The sequence below is a fragment of the Dipodomys spectabilis genome, unplaced genomic scaffold (assembly GCF_019054845.1).
Source record: "Dipodomys spectabilis isolate Male_0828 unplaced genomic scaffold, ASM1905484v1 ptg000228l, whole genome shotgun sequence".
Classification (NCBI taxonomy): domain Eukaryota; kingdom Metazoa; phylum Chordata; class Mammalia; order Rodentia; family Heteromyidae; genus Dipodomys; species Dipodomys spectabilis.
In genome coordinates, this window is record NW_024870905.1 from 1,460,420 (window position 1) to 1,465,880 (window position 5,461).

Consider the following 5,461-nt stretch of genomic DNA (forward strand, 5'->3'; position numbering starts at 1 on the left):
CAACCTCCCTAGCCATAAAAGAAATGCAAATCAATCAACATTGAGATATCACCTCACGTAAGTTAGAATGGCTATAATCAAGAACTCTAAAACCAACAGATGCTGGAGGGGATGTGGACAAAAGGGAACCTTAATGCATGTTTAGTGTGTGTGTAATCTTGTTCAACCACTTTGGAATGTAGTCTGGAGATTCCTCCAAAGACTCCACATAGAGCTTCCCTATGACCCAGCAATCCCACTTTTGGGCATTTACCCAAATGATCACAAACAAGACCATACTAAAACTACCAGCACAAATATATTTATTGCAGCATTACCATAGCTAAGATATGGAACCAACCCAGATGCCCCTCAGTAGATGAATGGATGAAGAAAATGTTGTATATATACACAATGGAATTCTATATCTCTATCTGAAAGAATGATATTGCCCCAGGAAATGGAAACTTGGAAAAATTATATTAAGTGAAGAAAGCCAGGTCCAAAGAATCATAGGTCCCATGGTTTCACTTATTAGCAATTGCTAGTGTATGTCTGAGACACGCAGAAATTGTTAGATAAGTTGATGTTAGGTGAAATGAACCGCAAGATAAGAATTCAAATTTATTTTTCTTTCCTGTAATTATTTCTAACATATTTATAAGATGATTTCTTTGTTACTTTGTATGTCCCTCCCGCATGGTATAAACCCTGTTTTCATTATATTTGATGTTGGTATAATTTGTGGAGTGGAAGGGAAAAACATTTTTAAATAGGGATACAGGTGGACCCACTGCAACAATGGGATATACAAAACATTATGTCGAAAAAACGAATTTTACAACTTTGGGTTGGGGGAAGTGGGATGGGGAAACGGGATGTAAGGGGGGTGAGATTGGAAGGGATGGTAAGGGGAAACAAAGGAGTATGCAACAATGCTTGATAAGAAATGTACTCATTACCTTGCCCATGTAATTGTAACCCCTCTGACTGGTATTTTCACACTTAAAAAAAAAAAACAGGATAAACCATAAAATATAAAGTGATTTTGATAAAAAAATAAAAAATTATTCAGAATAAATTATCAATAAGAAAACAATCTTTACAGAAGCAAACTCTCAGAGATATTACATGACTTTGTAAAGGATAAAGTGGCTGAATTTAATATAAGTTTAGAAGTATGACCATTCAAAAACATAAAAAGATTTTCTTTATTTCATTATATAACCCAAAGCAGAAAGTAAATGTTGTTTAGATGATTTTTTAAAACACAGTCTTTCAGGTGCTGGGAGGGTGGTTCAGTGTAGAGGGCTTGCCTTGCATGCATGAGGTCCTGGGTTTGATTCCTCAGCACCACATAAGCAGAAAAAGATGGAAGAGTTGCTTTGACTCAAGTAGTAGCACTAGCCTTGAGCTGAAGAGCTGAAAGACAGCACCCAGGACCCAGAGTTCAAGCCCCACAACCAACAAAAACAAAACAAAACAAAACACAATCTCTCACTTTTGTGTGCTCAACATTGTAACACTAGTGCTTCAGTCAAGGGCTAAGATTTTAGGTGTGGACATTTATCAACACTCCTGATTCAGATTCTAATTGATAAAATGTTTAATCAATGTTTTGTTTTTACTAATTTTGCTTTTTGTAACTTCACATATACCTATAAAAAACAGACTGGCCATCCCAATAACATTCTCAAAGTACTTCCTAATGATGACTTACAAAAAGTTGTATTATATTACAACAAGGAAAACAATGCTACAAATAAGGAAAACCAGTACATAAATATTAATTACCACTGTTTCCAATATTTGAAATGTACTACATATTCGATTTATTATTTTCTCATATTGCTGTACATTTAAAACTGCCTAAGTCTATGATGTTAAACCAGAATTTTATAGGCTATCAATAGCCTTTAAAGTTACTCACTAAGATTATTATTTATGGTTCATCTCATCATTTGTATATGGCTTATACCATCATTTGTTCCTCGCTAACATATAAAGTAAGGAAGCCCTTAAATTTTAATAGAAACTGTGAAGGTAATGTCTTAAATCTTCACTCTGCTTCTTTACACAAACACTTTGCAACTTCTCATTAGTACAGTTTCTATAAACTCTGAAATGTATATACTTAGTAGTGTATGACTGCTACCATGAATCTTATATGCTTTGTGGAAAAGTTTTACAACCTGCTAAATAGTCTAAATTTTGGCATATATGAGCAAATTCCCAAAATTAAACATATTAAAAACATTAAAACTTTTAACAAACCTTAACACTTTCTATAGTGTTCATTATCACAGGTTCCTTGTACAGAATAATTGAATTCCTCCTCCAACACATGCGTTGAACAACCAATGTCTGGAATTATTTTGTTTTTGACATGTCAATCTTGACTTTATTCTTAAATGTGTTATTATGTAAAAAATACATGGTTCTAAAATTTCACCACAATTCTTTTGAATTTAATTTTTGTGGAATTGTCTACTTTAAGAAAATCAATTACACTTTATATATAAAAAATGTTCTGTGCTCAATTCAGTAGTACATACACTAACATTGGAACAATAAAGAGAACAATAGCCCCTGACTGAGGATGACACGCAGGTTCATGAAGCATTCCCGATTTTTAAAAGAACAGATGCTGGATGGGCTTTGGACAGAAGTTAATCTTAATGCATTTTTGTTGGGAGTTTAAACTTGTTCGAAGACTTTGGAAAGTAGTATGGAGGTTCCTCAAAAAACTACATAGAGTGCCTCTAAGACCCAGCAATCCCATTTTGGACATTCATCCAAATGATCACAAACAAGACCATACTAAATCTACCAGCAAAACTATGTTCATTGCAGCATTATTTACCATAGATAAGATACATAACCAAACCCGATGCCCCACAGTAAATGAATGGATCAAGAAACTGTATGTATTGTGTGTGTGTGTGTGTGTGTGTGTGTGTGTGTGTGTGTGTGTGTGTGTACTGCAATTCTATGCCTCCATCAGAAAGAATGGCATCACCCAGTTTGCTAGGAAATGGAAAGACTTGGAAAAAATTATATTAAGTGAATTAAGCCAGGCCCAAAGAAGTGAAGTAAGCCAGGCCCAAAAAGAAACATATATCCCATGGTTTCCTTATTTGCAATAACTACTATGTGTCTGAGACAAGCAGAAAACATCATATAACTTGATGTTAGGCAACATGAACCCCAAGGTAAGGATTCAAATGGTTTTTCTTTCTTGTGATTGTTTCTAACATATTTATAAGATGATTTCTTTGTTGCTTTGTATGTTTTTCCTGCAAGCTAAAGCCCCTGTTTTCAATGTATTTGATGTTGGTATAATTTGTGGAGGGGAAGAGAAACACAAATTGTTTAAATAGGGATGCAGGTGGACCCATTAAAATGAGATGAACAAGTCGTTATGTCAAAAAATGATTTTGGCCGGGGGGTGGAGGGATGTAGATGGTGAGGGGGCTGGGGTGGGGGAGGTTTGGTGGGGGTGGGGAGTGGGAGACGGGCAGGGATCAGAAGGGGAAAGAAAGGAGAAGGCAACAATGCTTGATAAAAAATGGAATTCTATGCTTCCATCAGAAAGAATGACATTGTCCCATTTGTTAGGAAATGGAAAGACTTGGAAAAAATTATATTAAGTGAAGTAAGCCAGGCCCAAAGACACATAAGTCCCATGGTTTCCCTTATTTGCAATAACTAGTATATGTCTGAGTCAAGCAGAAAAGGTCAGATAAGTTGATGTTAGGGGAATGAACCCCAAGACAAGTATTCAAATGTATTTTGTTTTTTTTTTCTTTCAGGCAATTTTTCTCTAACATATTTATAAGATGATTTCTATGTTGCTTTTTATGTCCCTCCCACAAGGTATAACCCGTGCTTTCACTGCATTTGATGTTGGTATAATTTGTGGAGGGGAAGGAAAAAAAAAAAACAATTCGTTTAACCAGGGATACAGGTGGACCCATTGCAACAATGAGATGTACAAGTCCTTATGTCAAAAAATGAACTTTACAACTTTGGGGGAAGGAGGACCAGGTGGGGGAAGAGGGGGAGTATGGGAAGGGGTGGGAAGGGGAAGCAAAGAGGAGGCAACAATGCTTGATAAGAAATGTACTCGTTATCTTGCCCATGTAATTGTAACTCCTCTGTCAGTATTCTCACAATAAAAAAAAAAAAGAAATGCACTCAATAACTCGCCCATGTAATTGTAACCCCTCGGTATGGTATTTTCACAATAAAAAAAGAAACATAGGTCCTATGGTATCCCTTATTTGCAATAACGAATGTATGTCTGGGATAAGCAAAGAAGGCATGGTAAGGCGAAAAAAAGGAGGAGGCAACAATGCTTGATAAGAAATGTACACATTACCTTTTCCACGTAATTGTAACTCCTCTGTATGGTATTTTCACAATTAAAGAAAAAAAGAAAAGGTCAAAAGCAAGTGCATATGACTAGATAAGATGATGTTAAGGTAAATGAACCCCATGATAGGGACACAAGTGGTTTTTTATTTCTTTCTGTTGTTTCTAATATATTTATAACGTATGATGTGATTTTTTTATATGTGCGCCCCCCACAGTTAAACCCCTGTTTTCACTGTATCTGATGTTGGTGCACCTCCATCTTATATATACACTTTTCTAATTTGGGGATGGAAAGTTAAAAAACAAAATGCTTAAATAAGGATACAGTATGACCCATTGCAACAATGTGACGCACAAGACAGTATGGTGAAAAACGAACTTTACAATTTAGGCGGGGTGGGAGGAGGGGAGTGTACTTGTGGAGGTGAGAGGGAAGGGATGGTGGGGGAAAACAAAGAAGGAGGTAACAATGCTTGATAGGAAATATACTCATTACCTTTTTTATTAACTGTAACCACTATGTACAGTACTTTTACAATAAAAAAACATAAAAATATTCTTGGATGGAAGAGAATATTTCCCCTATTTTACCCATTTAATATCATTAACAAAGAAATTAATGCAAAACACTGATATGAAGATATTTTGAATAAATGTGTGTGTGTGTGTGTATGTATGCATGTATGTATGTATGTATGTATGTGCGTGCCTGCTCATTTTCGTTCTCAGAGTTAGAATTCAGTGCATCAAGTTCTCCCTAGGCCATTCCTCTCTAGATTGATGAGCTACTATATAAGCTAAATCTCCATTCTTGGCTCTTTTCTAGTTCATTAATTTTTTTTAAAAAATAATTTCATGAATATTTTTTGTCCTGATTGGCTTCCAAGGGTTATCCACAGATCTCAGGTTCCTGAGCACATACCCGAGTAGACAGGATTACAGGTGTGACCAACCACCACAAGGCTTTCAGAATAATTTAAAAAGTAGAAGAAAATTTACTTCATAAAGGCTTGTTTATCATCTCCTGCTTTTAAAGCATTTTGGAGTGATTATATGTGAATTTATTTCATTTTTGGATTCTTAAAAGGCAGTAAGTGATGGTATT

At 35.4% G+C, this 5,461-nt stretch overlaps 1 non-coding gene across 1 annotated transcript; it reads left to right on the forward strand.

Annotated features, from left to right (window-relative positions):
• The first annotated feature begins 2,511 nt into the window (after positions 1 to 2,511).
• On the forward strand, positions 2,512 to 2,613 carry LOC122123462. The gene has a single exon (XR_006150406.1). It is a non-coding gene; the product is annotated as a U6 spliceosomal RNA (small nuclear RNA).
• The last annotated feature ends 2,848 nt before the right edge of the window (positions 2,614 to 5,461 follow it).